We start from the raw sequence: 16,670 nt of genomic DNA on the forward strand, positions 1-16,670 counted from the left end.
CAATGAAGATGGGTGGCTTGTACACCTCCATAAAGGATCACAGTTCATGCATATGAATGATAATCCTGAATGGAAGTGTACAAAACATAATGCACAAAGTACTTATATGCCTTCATGCATAAAGTGTATCAGTTCCTGGGAAAGACAAAACAATGAATTCCATTCGACTGACTACAATAATGGACGTACATACAATTACTAACTAAAGGTAAAAATTTAGCTTCTATTAAAATCATTAGAAAAACTAATTACCTAGTTTTTTTTAATGAGGCAAATCCCTCAACCTTTCTCCCCCCATATAGTTAAATTAATGTCAAGGTTACTTAAGCACATAGGAAGTGTAAATACTTTTGAAAAAAATTGCTCCAGATACCTAACTGCAGTATTCTATCATACAAATGTTATGGAATGCTATGGTCAAACTGCATTTTCTGTTCCTAAAAAGACAACACAGTAGAAGACTTTCAGCCCCATCACCCCACGATCCCAGCAAATCAAGGGATAGCACCACAGATAAATACATCAAATGGAAACCCTCCATTCCTTAGAGTACTAACAGCAGTATTCACTTCTATTATTGACCTCGCATCTGGTCAGATGAGCAAGAATTTAATTAACTAGATTGTGAACAAGCCATGTTCTTCAGTTCATGAACTTCAGTAGCCTCATGTAGAATGGGAAAAGTTGATTGGCTACTTGTGCTGCATGTCTATCAACCGGGATCATGTCGTGTCATTGTTAATAATTTCTGCGAACACAAAAAGGGAAAGTGCTCTTCACTGAAATTACTTTTGCCGACAGTGGGGTTTGCTTTTTTTTCTTCACCACTGTGCAGCCTCAGAGATTGTATATATAATTTTGGGAGTATGGTGTGCCTCGCCCACATGGGGATTGCAAGGGGGGGCGGGGGTTACCCTCCTGCAAAAAACAAATTGTTGAGTTGTTCTTCAAAGGTAGTTTCAAAGAACAATTTTCATTTTTTCTTCATTCACCAAAATTACCTTTGATGATTCATCATGAATGCCTATCAAATACATAGCCACACGTAACATATTCACGAGCTGTGCCATCTCAGGATGGGGACATGTAAATCATATCCTTATTTCTTACCGCTTTACATTCTAGACAATATTTCCATAGACAATGATTCTTCAAGCCCTTGTTGCTAACAAGAAATAGCCATTTCTTCGAGTTTACTTGTGTTCACAACCACATCAGGACCAGAAAAATTGCACATGATTCTTCTCTCTCTCTCTCTATCTCCCACAGTCACCATTTCTGATCACCTTGATGATCCTTGTGAAAGTAATCCCTTGAGCATTCCAGTCTTTCTACATATCACCTACTCCTAATCAAATCATGCCTTATACAATTCACCTTCACCCTCCCCCCCATGATCACCTCAATACTTGTGTGAGTCAGGCCTCCTCATCACCTCTGTCCTTGTACAAGTCACCTGTCCTTATTATCTCATCACTTCAGCCCTTTTACAAGTCAACTCCTGCCAGATCCTTTCAGCCCTTGTACATGCCACCCTCTCCTGGTCAGCTCAGCCCTTGTACATGCCACCCAATCCTGGTCAGCTCAGCCCTTGTACATGCCACCCTCTCCTGATCACTTCAGCCCTTGTACATGCCATCCACTCCTCGTCAGCTCAGCCCTTGCACATGTCACCCTCTCCTGGTCAGCTCAGCCCTTGTACATGCCACCCTCTCCTGGTCAGTTCAGCCCTTGTGTGTACCATCCTGACCTGGTCAGCTCAGCCCTTGTACATGCCACACCTCTTAATCAACTGAATTCTTGTGAAGGCCTCATCTCCTTATGACCTCAGTATTTCTGCAAGTCATTGTTGGAGCACCTTAACCATGCATACCCATTTCTTTTTGGCTACTGCATCTCCAAACTACATCACATTTAGAAATTGGCACAGCCACTGTTTTATCTTACACACAAATATTTAAGCAATAACCCATGCCTGGGTGTGGGTAATGCTGGATTTACCCATGGTTGGTGTGGTTTGGTCATGAGGGTGAAGCCCGAGTGGCCAAACAAAGGCAACCCGGGGTAAATCCAGCATTGCACACACAGAAGAAGTGTTATTTACATTTAAAAAAATTATTTATTTAAAAAAAAAACTTATAATGGCATTATAATATAATTTACTAATAATGCCTCCCCTGGCGGTATTTGAGTAGCGCAGCACGCATTTCTGATGACACACGCACGATGTTAAGCAGTACATATGAGCTATGTAGTGCAACGGAAGGAAGTTGTGAAGAGAGCTTAAATGCTTTTTTTTGAAGAAAATTAAAGAATAAAACGCGCCAGAAATCTTTCAAGAAGCAAGAAAGAAAGAAAGAGAGAAAAGAAAGAAAAGCGTTAAATCTTTTTAACAATGCGCCATGTTAAATGAGCTTAACATTAAAAAAAGAAGGCTTTAAGGAAAAGGCTATCTTTATTAAACTCGTTTAACATAGCAAGATTACAGCAATGGAGCTCTTCCATTCTCTATTGCTGCCTAACACAAAAAAAGTAAAGACTTATACTAATGGAAAAAATTCGGGCAACCGGACCTTTTTCCATTAGTATAAGTCGGATTTACAATGGGCATGCTGACCAATCAGCATGCATGTTTTGGAATATTAATGGGGGGAGGTCATTGTATAATTGTAAGTAATTTATAGCATCTATAATGGCTATGATCATTTAAATAGTCAAGTAAATCTGTTGAGGGCAGATGTTATTTTAACATAACACTAAACTGAATGAGAGTGGCAACAGTTTAACAAAATGTTGAGGTATATGGAAAACAGAGCTATAGTAACTCATTTTTCAAGTGATTTACTCCAAGCTTGATTTCATCATTCATAGATTGCTGATCACATGAGCACTCAGTTAAAACACACAGAAACTTCTGAATGACAAAGAATTAAGCAGTAGGTGAGAAGAAAGTTATATATCCTCGGTTATCTTGATGAGGCAGTGACAACAAAGATTTGCTCTGTGTAGCTGAGTTTCCCATGAATAAATTCTTCATCCTAAATTTTAATGTAAATGTATAAGAGCATTAGAAGATGTTTGGCTATTTACAGCAAAGCAGATTAATTCAGTGATTCTCAGTTTGTGAACAAGCAGCATGCTTGTACAGCACACAAGTACACCTTCAGCAATGACTGTGTACATCAAAGCTCTGTACGTCTCACATTTTGTTTGGAAAATTATGTTCTTTGCATTTAAAGGATTTCAGAATTAAATTTTATGTCTAACTATATTGCCTGGCAGTAACTGTTTTATACATTATGTTTTAACAAAGAAGTACAAATGATTGGTTTTCTTAATATGATCTGGGTGGAGTACCTGAAGAAATGCTTAATATGTAAAAGTATATAATGTTGCCCTGCTTGTGATGTTAAATAATTTTGAATGTGCACTATGTAACGTGTTCAGATTACAGTGCTTTTAAGAAATTCTCAAACTGAATGTGTCTACACATAGCAGAATTAGTTAATAACCTGTGTAATTAATATGAGCAACAATATGTAACATACAGATCTATTAGATGGTAGTAGGGTTAATAATAAAGCCTCCAACTTTTGCACAAATTTTGCAGTTGTTTTTATAATTTTCTTGTGGCCCTGTTAAAGAGTAAGTTAGTAAATAGAGGGCTACTGACTAGCAAGTAAAATACTAACATGAGTAGTACAAGAAGTCAGGAGTACCTGGAGCTGTGCAACTAGATTATGAAGACATGGTATTTCATATGAGAAACAGGTGAGGATTAAGGACACTTAAATAGCATCTGTATGGCAACATTCAATTATGAGATTTGAAGGTAACATTTAAGACAACTAGTCCATGCTATGACATTAATATAAATAAGAAACAGATGATAGTAGCTTATTTACTGCAACTTGTTGGCTCAATGCTTGGCAGTCAGTTATGGAACTGAGCAGATATAGCTGTGATGTTTTCTTATTTTTATGGTTTTGTATGAAATCTTGCAGTAATTAGAGTAATTTAATATAATAGTATCCATAATTTAGGGGTTAATTTCTTTAGAATTTCAAAGCAATGTCAATTATGTCAGTAAAGACCAAAGTATTGTAAAATTAATTGTTTTTATTTTCCTTAATGGTATCCGTGGGGGTTGCTGCATTCCACATAATACTACTTATGAAGTGGAGTTGGATCCACACTCAACACCCTCAAGAACTAGGTTGGGGTTAATTGTGAATGACTGCCACCACTTTACAAATGGTATTATACAAAATACAGTTTAATGATTTTGTTGACTGAGGATATGCTTATATCTCAAAGCACATGTAAATAAACATATGCTATATTCATAGTGCAAAACACACATGGTTCTGCATTCTTAACAATCACTCATTTCTGTGCATGTTATTATGAATTATAGGACTGTACTCAAACTTTCCATCCAGTGTGATGTGCACTTCCTGTAAAGTGTATTCGTTATTCAGGGTATGTGGGGCTGTTTAATAAGTCTACATATGAACACAGATGTACAAAAGCCTGTGTTACATGTGTTTGTGCCATCTTTCAAACTTTTAGGGGTCATGAAATGTTAAAGTCCCCAACATGTTAACAACTTATTTAAGAAAGTGCTGCTGAATAAATGGCAAGCAAGAAATCTTACTTTTTAAAACAAGTTTGCTATATTTTTAAATAAAGGTACACTATCAATAATAGGACTTTCACTGATTTTTATATAGCAAGAGTCTCTCTCTCTCTCTCTCTCTCTCACACACACACACACACACACACACACACACACACACACACACACATGAAGACAAGTAGACACACAATACATAAAGGAGCACATGTAACCAAAACATTTTTTTATGATTTTATCCTGTGAACTTCTGAGTGGTTAAGTGATGGTTAAACTGCATGAAGGGAAATTATTTGCTAGGATAAAAAGAGAAAGGAAGGGACAGAAGTGGTGGAGTAACAACTGTACTGAAGCTTGTAAGAAAACATATAGAAACTAATCTCTCTCCATTCTCAGCTTTCTATGTTCATGACCATGTAATAGGCAATTGTTGGTTTCAACTTGTGACAAACAGCAATCCAGAAAATCTAAACAGTTTTTCAATTTCATGTATTGAAAACGCTGAGTCATGAAATCTGAAATGGAAAATATCATGTTTCAGTGATAGCACAACATAAAGGATTAAGTACATTTCTAAAACAAAAGATTATAAGCCAAGATGTGATACAAGTTGTATTGCATTTTCATATGAAGAAATATATTTAAATTTACTGTACTAACACTGTTCAGTACCAGTGAGAAATGAAGTTTGGAACCGACAAAAGTTGTCACAGGACATCTTTAGTGGTGGGGGGAGGGAGCTGGGATTAAGTATATTGTAGTTAAAGTACCAGTGTGTTTGAGGGGAGTGGTTAAGAAGGGGTTAAACAGACTGGAGGCTGGTGGAGGAAGAGAGGTAGGTGTAGGTGGGTCTTGTATGCTTTTTGGGTGGGTTTCTAGTTGTTAGGAGTTACATTTGGTGTGATCTTGTTGAAGCAGGACCATGTCCTAGACGACCTAAGGACTAAGGTAGGCCTTGGATATTTGCAGGCAGCAAGGTAGGATCACTTACTGGCTTATGGTAAGGAACAGTTTGGCAGATGGTATGGACTTTTTTTTTCTCTCGCTCAGTAAATAGTTATGTCTTACCTACAGTGTAGCAACAAAGGCATTGGGAGGGGGTTGCAGCAGAGATCCAAGGGCTTGTAGGTTATGGTAGGGCAGCAAGGTTGCTGTATAGTGTAGCTAGTAGTTTCAGTAACTTCATGTTTGAGGGTTTGAGATAGCCAAGTTGTCCCCCCTTAAGGTTGCAAATGCGTTGATGATTAAGGTTAGCTGTTTGGGTTCTTTGGTACTCATTGGTGGTATGGGGGTGGTGGGAGGTGGCTCAGCGGTCAGGCCACCTGGTAGATGGTACGGCGGTTGGTGGTGTTTGTGATGGGAGACTGTTCACAGTTGGTGGTTTGTTATGTCTTATTTCCATGTAGTAGGTTCATGTTCAGAGTCCAGGTACTGTTTGTTCGAGTCTTTCTGTGTGTAGGGCCGCCTTCCCGGTTGCCGTGGTGGTGGTGGTTTCATGGGCTCTTACTGTGTGCTGCGCATGTGCAGTGCACTAGCGACGCAATTAAAATAGAAAATATATATTAAAAAAAACTCAAAACATGTCAAGTAGGTTAATTTGAGTCTTGATTGGCTTTGGATGCTGGTGATCCCTGTTGGGATGGACGATGGTCGTGTCGTGGTGGTTAAGGGCCTTAGGGTAGGCTGTACGGCCAAGATGTGATACTGGTTTTCTTTTTGTTTTTCCTTTGTGGTTCTGGTTTTCTGTGTGTAGGGTCTCCTCGTTGGTGGTGGAGTGGTTTAGCAGGCTTTTCTTGAGCTGTTGATGTTGTTGTGCATGCGCAGTGCACCATTGGTTGGTTTCTTCATTAAAAAAAAAACATTTACAACTACATTAATATGATAGAAATAGCTATTTTCTGTGTTAGTGAGAAAGGATAGGGCTGCATGGTAGGTGTGGATCGGTGGTTGTTGTGGAGTTGTTAGGTCTTAATCCTTGATAGTGTTCATGGTGTGGGCAGCTTAGCAGTAGTGGATGCAATTTTGATGAGGGGGACAGCGTGCATGAGCAGTAGGGATTTAGGAGAGAGAATGAAAGGAAAAAAAGGTTTACTTGGAGCAACAGGCTACTTCAGGTTGGATTGATCGAGTGGCTGTTGTTCAGAAGGCTGGGAAGTTGTTTCTCTCACTGCCCTTGATTTCTACTGGTATGCAGAATTCTTGAGCTGGGTTACTGTGATTGTAGCGATTTAGGGTACAAGGTCCTGGGGTTCATGCTCTGCAAGAGCTATTTAGGGGTGTGGGTGGTTGCTGGACATGACTGTTTGGGCAGTGTTTAGGCTGCATAGTGTTTGTGTTTTTTTTCCCTTGCTCTCACTTTGCTCTTACAATTCTCTATTTGCTTTCAGATAGTGACTACGAGACCATGGCGGAGGCACGTTCGATGAGGCAGAAATGGACAAGTATCACGGCACAAGCAGAGGAGTTGTTTCAAGAGATTCCGGATGAGGTGGCTACAACTTCCACACAGGGTTTGACTATGATGAAGAGGTTGCAGGTGGTGACCATTGCAAGACCAGCAAAAGCCAAGAAATCTGGACAGACGAGAACAGTGGAGGAGAGAGCACCGGTAGTCGAGGCACCTGTGGCAACACCTTCAGCCTCATCAGGTAATGATTTGGTAGATGCTGAAGGGGTGGAACCTGAAGGTCCGGAAGGAGGGAATGATTGTTTGGAGATGAGTGGGGGTATGCGAGGTAGAGTTAATAGAGGGTTTAGGGTCTCGCAGGGTTCAGATATAGGTACGGCTGTTAGTGCAGATTTACAGGCATTAGCAGGCCGTGATTTTAGTTTTGAGAGTACACCTTCGATGTTGGATGAGGATGGGGTCCCTTGATTAGATGTGGTAGGGTCAGATTTTGGGACTCGGGCGGTGGACTGGTTGATGACACAGGCATTAGGGCAGGAGGATGCATCTATTCTGTTAACTCCTCATGTATCGCTTGTGGTGAAGGAGAAGATTTGGAAAGGGGAGTTTGCAGATATTTTTGAATTGATTGATGCAGAAGGGGTACAGAGTTTAATGGAGGCTGAGACGGTGAATGGGAAGGACCTTTCTGCAGCATTAGCAGCATTGGGCCATAGGCATGCGGGTAAATTTCGGTAAAGCATGTGGGAAAACTGGGTACTGGGCTTTATATATTATATGGCAGTGTGGCTGGAGAGGGACAATTTAGGCCCTTCTGTTACTAGCATATTTTTGACCATACGGGAGGTACAAAGGTTACGGTCGGGTAATGCGTGGCTTTGGTATGATCAAAAGTTTCATAAAAGGAAGACAGTGGACAAATCTATGTGATGGGAAGTCAGACATCCTGATATATGGCTGTTGACCATGATGGACAGCTTTGGGGTGGGTAGTAGGATGAGTAGGCCAGCAGAAGGGACCATGGGGGTTTGTTGGGCATTTAACGCAAGGAGATGTTAGTAGGTGGGATGCAGGTTTTACCATGCTTGTTGTAAGTGCATGAGTACACACACAGTGACATAATGTGGTAGAGGTGAAAGTCAGTTTGGGAGCCAGGCGTCTTATATGGTAGGGCAGAGAGTTTGGAGTGGCCATCCCATGGGTCTACAAGGACCAAATAGTTGGGGGAATTTTCATGGCCAAAGGGGTGGATCCTTTTGCAGAATCAGGGGGCACCCTGGTGACGCATTCGCCTATTAAGGTACAGGTTTTGAAGGAGTGGCTGGTGAACTATCCTCTGCCAGCAGTGGCCGGGGAATTGGTTGAGGGTTTTTCAAGGGGCTTTTCAATTACATCTACTTTGGTGGGGGATGGTAAGGTGGGAAAAAATTTGAAGTCAGTACGGGGGAGGTCCTGAGAGCATTGATTGGCAAGGAATGCTGGGCGGGCTGATTGCTGGGCCCATTTGATTGTTCACCATTTGCCCAATTTAAGGTGTCACTTTTGGGTTTGGTGCCCAAGAGGAGGCAGGGTGAGTTTCATTTAATTCATCATTTATCTTATTTGGAAGGCAATTCTGTGAATGATTTCATCCCAGGGGAGGACATTAGAGTGGTGTATGCTTCTCTTGACGATCATTAGAAGTTTTGAGGATCCTTGGTTGGTTAAGGAAGATATTGAGTCAGCTTTCTGCCTTATTCCGGTGCGGGAAGAGGATTGGCCCTTATTTGGCATGGCTGTGGGGGACAGTTTCTATTTTGATACAGCCATGTCTATGGGATGTGCAGTGGCTTGTTCTACCTTTGAAAAGTTCAGCACTGCTTTACATTGGATATAGCAACAGAGAGTGGAAGGGCAGAGAGCAGTACATTACTTAGATGACTTTTTGCTAGTGGGTGAGGGGAGAGATGGCACACAGGTGGCAATGCAGGAGTTTTTGGAGATGTGTGAGGAATTGGGGGTGCCATTGGCTAAACATAAACTGGAGGGTCCAGCAAAGGTGTTAGACTTTTTGGGTTTGAATTTGGACACAGGCAAAGGCTTATTTCACTTGCTGGGGGAAAGGGTTATACAGCTGCATGAGAAAATCATGTTAGTATGGTGCAAGAGCAAGGTTCGGGTGGGAGATGTTATGGAGCTATTAGGGTTGATGAATTTTGCTTGCAGGGCAGTTCTTCCTGGACATACATTTTGTAGGTCAGTGGCATTTCTGTTGAAAGGAAGAGTAAGCACCATAGGGTAAGGGTTAGTAAATTAGTACGGGACGATTTAATATTGTGGTCGCGATTTTTGCATCAGTTTAATGGGATCACATATTGGCAGACAGAGTGGGTAGGTCAAGGGGATTTACAATTGTTTACAGATGCAGCCGGAGGGTTGGGTATGGGAGCATATTTTGCAGGGCAATGGTCTTCAGTACCATGGCCATCTCATTTGACTGATGAGTGGAAAGGGATGTTGCCTTCTTGGAGCTTATACCTATTTGGGCTGCATCAGTGGTATGGCAGGAGTGTTTGAGGGGTAGGTGATTAGTGTTTAATTCAGACAACATTGCGGTGGTGAGAGTGTTGCAGGTTAAGATGGCCAAATTGGGACGATTGTTGTTAGTTCTTCATAAGTTAGTGTTGCAGAGCTTGTTTATTAACTTTTTTTTCTAGGGGTGCATGTACCAAGGGCAAAGAATGAGATAGCTGACAGCCTGTCTCATTTCCAGTTTTACAGGCTCCGGCAGCTGGCTCCATCAGCAGCAAAGGACCCCAGTGTGGTACAGGATGAGATTTGGCAGACTGGGCAGGAGTGATCAGCATGCCGGTGCAGCAGTCATGGGCGGTATCTACAAGAAAAGCTTACAGTAGGGCTTTGTTTGATTTTGATAACTCTGTGAGTCAGTTGCCAGAAGATGAGTGCGTGTGGTCGGAATGTTTATTGCTGCGTTATTTAGCTTTGCTGAGGAAACAAGGTAAGGCAGTACGGTCGGTAAGAGTGGTTCTTGCAGCAATTGGGGTATTTGCTCGGTCGGCCAGATTAGCAGATTGGACCAAGTCTTGGACAGTGGGGTGAGTTTTGAAAGGTTGGGGTAGAGTGGAAGGCCCTTCAAGGCATGGGAGATGTCCTGTGACCATGGGGATTTTAAAAAGACTGAGAATAAGGGAGACATCATTATTCTATGATATTTGTTTGTTAGAACTGTCTATCACACCTAGAGGTTTAAGGATAGACAAATTACCTGCATATAAATTTGCTGAAGATGAGGCTGAACACCAATGTACTTTAACTTGGTTACAGATTTTGATTTCCAAACTAAGATAGCTGAGAGTGAAGCTATGTTATCAGCTTCAGAAACACATGCGCCATCTTCCTCTTTGTTTTGGCTATGAAAGATGTCAACCTAGGGTGATGTAAAGAAGAAGCTGAATAGAGACATCACTGATTTCAAGAATAATAGCATCTATTCGTGGATTTGGTGGATGAAAATGGTTTGGTAGCAGCAGAAGAAGAACAAGGAAGATGGAACTTCAGCAGAAGCGCGCGAAAAGTAAATTTAATGCTTTAACACATGTTATTTGTTACATGGTGAGAGCTGCTTGTTTGATAACACTCATTATTTATCAGCCATTTCTATGAACAGTACTTTGATCCATGAAAATACTGAAGGCGGTCCAGCATTTTGAACTTAAGTGATTTTGTTCTCAAGCCTGAAATGATTTTTGAGAAAAAGCATTTCAAATGATGTTAATGATGTGGTTATAACAACTGCTGAAAATAATTCTTTAGCATTTATTGATAATACAGTAAGTAATCTTTCTATTAGTACTAGTGATGAAGATGATTGGGAAGATTTGTCTATTCTTTTGATCCATTGTTGAAAATATCTTGAACAATTCCAGTCATGGAGACACTAGTTTATTGGAAAGAGATGATGGAGATTCTTTACAGGATATGGTAAATTTTTGAGGACATTTGAGAATGTCCTATGCAAAAAGGTGGAAATGGAGTGAAGAAATATTTTTCATTCAATTTAAATAAATTGGAATGGAATGCTTTAAAGGAAATGAAAGAGGCTGCCAAAAATATGCTTTTGTATTGCAGACAAAATGAGTTATGATTTACTATGCAATGATGAAGTATATGTTGAGCTGCCTAGCAATCCCATCATTGAATATAATGCTTTGTTGCTAGAGATTTTAGAGAGAGGTGAAAGACTTGGATTTTGAGTAGTAATGATGTGAAACGTTTGTGGCCAATCCTAGAGATCCTAATTTTTATACCATACCTAAAATACATAAGAATGTTGTCTAGTTGTGGTGGTTATTTAGAATTTGTGGAGATTTTTTTGGATAGTGTGTTAAAGGAACATTTAAAATATGTTGTGTCCCATATTGTGAATACAAACCAATATTGTGAAATAATCAGAAATTCAAATCATTATACACTAACATTAGTAACAAATTGGGTTTGGAGGCCATAATGAAAATTTTAGGTGAAGGTCCCATCATTCATAATTTATCTTTTAGAATTTGCTCTCAATCACAATTATTTCACATTTGATAATAAGTTTTTTCTTCAGGTAGATGGCACTGCAATGGGAGCAAGTTTTGCTCCATCTTTTGAAAACAATTTTTGTATTCCATGACATTCTTTAAAAATAATGTTATCTCTTATTTTAGATTTATATTTTATTTGTAGAGGGATGTCTTGGAGTTTGACAAGTTTATGTTAGATTTGCATAAAAATAAATTTGGTTTAGAATTTACTTACAGTACTAACAAACAGAAAGTTCAGTTTTAGATATTCTGCTTTATGTGGATAAACACATCCTAGGCACTTAATTGAAGCAGGGAATTTAAAAGAATGTATGAACATACCTCTGAATCTAAACTTTGAGTTTGGAATTTGATTTAGTCTGTGAAAGGCTATTAAATAGAGGTTATTTGGGAAGCTTTTAAAGAAAAACTCGCAAAGTTTGAGTATGATCAAAAACATCATATTATTAAGACATCCAATATTAACATTATTCAGAGGGATATAAATAAGGAAAATAGGATATTTTTTGTCACTAAATTTTCTTTATTTTCTGATATTTTGTCTGACATTGTTAATTTTTTGTGGCCTCTAGTTTGTAATAATGAAGATATTGGACATCTCTTTCCAAAACATGTTTCTTTTTCATATGGCAGATATTGTAATCTAAAAGAAATATTGAAATTTAGACAGTTTGGGAATGATAAAAATATGTCATATTCGGAACAACAAGTTGGCATGTTTCAATGTGGCAAATGTAAGATATGTAGGAGGGTAAAGAACCTTTCAGGCAGTGCTATAAATGGGGTTAAATATCTTGCTGAACACAAATTTAATTGCTGCTCTTGTGGTGTAGTTTACATCATTGGTTGTGACTGTTTAGTACCAAAATATTATATAGGTCAGACTAAGCGACAACTTAAAAATCGTATATTAGAACATATTTGCTAGAATGAGCAGTCCTATATTTGAACATTTTCAAAATACACATAAAGGGTCTGCAGATTCATTATTTTTTAGTGCTTTAGCAAAACCTAATGCTTCTTTTGGAGGTAATTATTTAAAAAATTATTTAAAAAGTCTATTGAATTTAGAAAGTAGATTTATCTTAAAATATGGAACATTAAAACCTCGAGGGCTAAACTTAGAAGTTAATTTAAATGTTTAATTAATATTCTAAGTCATTTTGATAGGTATTTATTGTCATAGAGTTAATGGAAACAGTATGAATTGTGTATTGTCTCTTTAAATCTGGATGTTGTCTTAATTAATCATTTTCAATGATATGTAATTATGTCTAATTGGCAGTATTAGTATATATACTGCATTTGGAAGTTTGTATGTTATTCCTTTGAAGGCTGTTCCGAATAAATTTTATCCTGCATTCCTGTTTTGCTTGGTTTGTCAAATAACATGGGGATTTTAAAAATGTTGATGAAGGGTTTAAGCAGGGTGTGTGGTAGTTTGGACGAATATGTGTCATGGGGTGCAGCTAGTATATGGATGTATTGTGGTGCTTTCCGGGTGTCTGAGTTGCTGGGCTCATTGGTATGGGATAATGTGATTTGGGTAAGATTACAATATAACATTGGAGAGGATTGTTTAGCACTAAGAAAGATTTATCCTTCAGTTTCTTTGGTTTGGTCTGAAATTATCCTCAGGTTAGTTTGGAGGGAGGCTAAAAATTATTCAGCAAATTAAGAGGACTAGGAGGTATATTGATTGTACATTAGCTAAACAGCTGAAGGGGATGGGAGTGAGTACTATCAGGCATGTTGAGTTTGAGGATAGGGATCGCATATGGTACAGGACTGATGGGATTCATCTTAGCAATTTTGAACTGGATTTGTTTAATTTAAATTTAGGTTATTTTTAGAGAGGTTAGTTAGTGGGGTTATGGGGTGAGGGGAAACAGCCCCTTTGAGGCTGGTGGGAGGAGAAGAGGGACAGGCTTGCCCCTCTTCTGCTCCCCCTTGGGTAGATAGTTGGTGGAATGTTTTGAGTGGAAAAAAAATTATGGTGGAGATGTTTGAATTAATGATTTGGATTGGTAATGTAATGCTGAAGGTGAGCTGGAATGCTGCCTTTTTAGTGCCATGATAAGTGAGCTAGTGGGGGGGGGTGCTGCTTATCCAAGGGTGAGCAGGTACGCTGCCCTTATTGGTTATGCATTTTGAGTTTATTTATAACATGTTTCACTTGCAAGGATTGATTTGTTATTGTGTTCAATAAAGTTTCATGTTTCATGTATTATTTTATGTAATAAAGGTCATCAAAGGTCTTTGGGTGTCGTGAGTTTTATTAAAGTGGAACGTGACAATATATTTTCCTGGAATTACACTGTTAACATTCAAAACAGTATGTTTACAATGCCATTGATTAGCAGTATCTCTAACCTCCAAAATACTGCTCAGTTCAATGCTACTAGCGTGTTCCAGTCTGACTTGACAACAAATTCTGCCACTGTTCTGGCAATCCTTGCTGCGTCACCTAATTTAAATGTATATCAGAACTTTTGAATTTGATATTGTTTATTTTGGAAATGTGTAGAACTCAAGATAGTTGGTTTGATATTTTCTGTTTTATTTTAATTGATATTGAGATTCTGAAATAAGACAACTATGAAACCAGTTTCCATTCATGAATTCTGTTTTGGATAATGAGCTTAGATAGTGGCATTAAATACATTCATATAGAAGAGCAAGAGGGCCTTGGCAGCAAAAAACAAGCACAGTTAGTCACACACAGTATCTATCATACAATTAGAATGCTGATTTATTTATTTATTTGTTTGTTTGTTTGTTTGTTTTATTTCACATTTGTTTACCAGGAAAGTCTGACTGGGATAATATCCCATTTTAAGTGGAGGCCTGGGGAGAAAAGATCCACACTGACCTAATATGGTTCAGATGAATACAGTTATTTCAAAGCCTAATACAGAAAAATGGCATATTAAATAAGTAAAAATTCAGCTGCAGCTCATACAGTGTGAACCTCAGCTATAACAAGCTGAAAAAAAACATGGTCAGCAGACAGAGTATTTACAAGTTACAGTTCATAGAAATTACATTAAACGCAAATGAGTACACTCTTTGGAACAGAGATGACTAGATGATATATATACTACACAAAATATATTTGATGTTTGTTTAAGAGAGGGATAGTAAGTAAATGTTGGTTCCAAACAAGTCTTAACTTTGCAAACAAACTGGCTATTGGTAGATCATTTTATTTTCTCATGGTGGAATATGGAACTTTGGCAGACAGTTTCTGAAATGCAGTATGACTTGTAAGATCACCTGAGGTATTTTCAATTTCGGCAAGAACATAGTTTAGGGAGCATTTTCTTAAGCGAGATTAAAAGAGCACTTGCCTTGTATCAGCAGTGTTTGGAGCAGTAGAAATAATGTACATATCTTGCTAGATTATCAATCAAACAAAAGCACATTTAGTGCAAAATTTTGCAAGGTGGATGATATACGGGTCATTTATGCTTGTAGTTTAAATATAATTCTTTAACTGATCAGAGATGGGTGGTAGGTTTAAGACAAATTTTTGACTATATGATAGAAGCAGAGATTCTAGTCAAGATACATTCAAGTCTGAAGATGTAAGAAATTTGGAAGTTTGGAGTATGGGGTACAAGTCTTGGAAAAAATTCTGGATCATCTAATCCAGACCCTTGAACTCATAATTAGTCATGGATGAAAAAATAATATAATCTGCTATAAAATTGCTCAGATTTGTGACACATACAGAACCATATAATTTTTTTATGTAGTTTAGTGCCCAGTTTTAAATCCCGTCTAGTTATTTATAATTTAATTAATATCATGCCCTTCTATTCAAGAAATAGAGTGGGTTTCCTCAGATGTTATCAGTTATGAGACCATGAAAAAGAACTGTATGTTTGAATTCATGGATGCCTTGGCTGGGTTGACCCTGAATACTTCCATCTGGGTCCAAAATGGCCATCAAGGGCCCCCACCCACCTGCCTAATTATCCCACTCATTTGCCAAGGAGTTTACATCTATTCCTCCTAACAGTGTGGGATGCACAGTGGAAGTGGTGCCATTATGTCAGTAGAGGAGGCAGGGAATTTCTTTATGCCCTGTTATTGCTTCCCACTGTGCATGCTCATCATACTCATTAAGGTTTAATATTCAAAGAACCTTCATATGGTGTCACATGCCTCCACGAGTATTGTAACGGATCTACTCTAATCCACCGAATTTACATTTCATCGAAATGTACATTCGCAACCTCACTTACATGAAAGTGCATTTTTTCGAAAATGCACTATCGTGTAAAAACAAAAATAAAATCTAAACTAAAACAAAAACCCACACTAAATGCAATTATGCAGGGGGGCTCCCCCCTGCACCCACCCCCCCTACTTTAATATTCTCACTCCAAGATCGCACTACAGTGGGGAAAGGGAAATATTCCCTTATCCCCACTGTACCACGATCTTAGCAATAGTTTGCTTAGTTGTACACCAACACTAAATGTTGATGTACAACTAACATTACATGCAAACTGCATGTTTTTATTTCTTTTCTGCATTTTTTTTTTATTTTTATTTCTGTTTTTCACGAAAGTGCGTTTTCAAAAAAATGCACTTTTGCGAAAGTGATGTCGCGAATTTATGTTTCGATGAAACGTAAATTTGCTGGATCAAATGGGATCCATTGTAACATAGCAGATGGCCATGTTGCCATATGCAGCCAATGCTTCTATGTGTACCCAGATTTCCACCAGGAAGTTTAACATGGATTGTGCATCTGAGTCCATTATTCTTTCAATACATTGTTTGTGTGTCTTTCAGCTTTTCCTGGTTAGGGGTCGCCACAGCGGAACTCCGGTCTGCTAATAATTGGTAGTGGATTTTTACGTACCGGGTTACCAGCCCTGATGCACAACCTTCAACGAAGGCACGCCCCATTCACATATTCCTCCACACAGAAGACGCTCTAGCTGAGAATGGAACAGGACAATGTCTTGCTATGAGGCGACAATGCTACCGCAGCACCACCGCCGCAGTTACATGATTCAATTAATACTAA

The sequence above is a fragment of the Protopterus annectens genome, chromosome 4.part1 (genome assembly GCF_019279795.1).
Source record: "Protopterus annectens isolate FY-2018-M chromosome 4.part1, PAN1.0, whole genome shotgun sequence".
Lineage (NCBI taxonomy): Eukaryota > Metazoa > Chordata > Ceratodontiformes > Protopteridae > Protopterus > Protopterus annectens.